The following is a 1,600-nucleotide window of genomic DNA, read 5'->3' as shown; positions in this document are numbered from 1 at the left end:
TAATGAAATTCTAATGGGCCGCTTTGTGATATCACAAAGCCCGGAAAACAAACGCTGTAGTCCAAACGAGCCGTTTGTTGTAGTTCTTGAAAAGGGATTTTTAAAAACTAAATATCTCCCTTTGGAGTGGACTTTGAGATTTGTAACTTTCTAGATCTTTTTAATGCCCAAACATACACACTACACACTGACTAAAATTAAAAAAGTGAAAAAGCATAATAGGACCCCTTTAAATTGAAAGCTGAAGTGATTCTGCTAAACCTTTCTCTCTGAATTCAGGATGTCGCTGTGTGGAATCCTTAAATCCCACAAACCAGGAGTTATAAAGTTTAAATTGGTGATTGACTGATGCAGATATCTAGAGCAGTTGAAAGATGAACAGCTGTCAGCCAATGCTGATGGACCGTTGATAGTACCTTGATAGTATATCTTTACCTTGACAGTAGAGATATTTATAATGTTAGAAAAGGTTTCTATTTCAAATAAATGCTGTTCTTCATGCTCTGTATTCATCTAATTCTTTAAAAGAAAAAAATGCATCATGGTTTGCACAAAAATATGAAGCAGCACAACAGTTTTCAATAGTTAATAATTATATATATATTTATTATACGTAAAATATATAATTTTATTGTTGCTATCATTATTACTACTACTACTACTAATAATAATAATTGCCTTGTTGTTTGTTTACCATTTCTTTCTGTACCACAGCTGGTGACCCTACAGGAAGCGAAGCTTTTACTGAAGGAGGACGATGATCTGATCAGGGAGGTGTTTGAATACTGGAGCAGGAAGCGGAAACTGTGTAAAAATGGATCCCTCATCCCAACCATCAAGCAGGAAAAGCGGGATGGTTCCAGTACCAATGACCCCTATGTGGCCTTCAGGCGCAGGACTGAGAAGATGCAGACGAGAAAGGTGAGCAGTTCTGGTCAGAGCCATGGCCGTATCGATGTTGTTTTCCTATTCCTTTAAAGTGTCATGAAACCCCCTGTTTCAGCACTGGTCTTTCACACCTTAGATCTGAAAAAGACTCCAGAAATGGGCAAAAAAACTGGTAAAACTGTGGAAAAGTGGGAGTGAAGAGGGGAGAAAACCAATAAGTCTAGACATAGTCTCAGAAAAATGGCTGCAGGAATCTAATTTTTCATGGTGGTATCTTCAAATTTGAAATATGTATATGTATATGTGACTTTCAACCCATTACTTTTCTGGATTTGTGCAGGACTGATTTCATGTATTTGTATATGAAACAAAAAAAAAAAAATCAGTGTGGTACAATTTTTTTTTCAAGGCACTTCAGTGTCTATAACTTTTTATCTTTTTGAGCATCATCAACTCTGGATAGTAAAGCCCAAAGGGTCTTCTTTCCAAAGACACCAAAATTGTGTGTGTAGCATACTGTTGTCAGGAACTGTTACCATTTTAATTAGGTAGATCATTTTCAGCTGTGAGTCCCAAAATGGGGGGTGCAGGTTAACAGGTTAATGCTGATCCTCTAACAGCCTGGATAGATGAAAGCTAGTGTTGTCAAAAGACCCGGTATTTCGGTACCAAGTCGGTACTAAAAAAATGAAAATGTTACGGTACCAGGTTT

The 1,600-nt window shown here is 37.1% G+C and overlaps 1 protein-coding gene across 1 annotated transcript in view; it reads left to right on the top strand.

Annotated features, from left to right (window-relative positions):
* LOC107653121 (enhancer of polycomb homolog 1-like) overlaps positions 1–1,600 on the top strand; it is a 48,941-nt gene that overhangs the window by 33,839 nt on the left and 13,502 nt on the right. The gene's annotated exons all lie outside the window — the stretch shown is intronic.

This window comes from Sinocyclocheilus anshuiensis, unplaced genomic scaffold, assembly GCF_001515605.1.
Source record: "Sinocyclocheilus anshuiensis isolate Anshui unplaced genomic scaffold, SAMN03320099.WGS_v1.1 scaffold1328, whole genome shotgun sequence".
Taxonomy (NCBI): domain Eukaryota; kingdom Metazoa; phylum Chordata; class Actinopteri; order Cypriniformes; family Cyprinidae; genus Sinocyclocheilus; species Sinocyclocheilus anshuiensis.
This window is presented reverse-complemented; position numbering and strand designations above follow the sequence as displayed.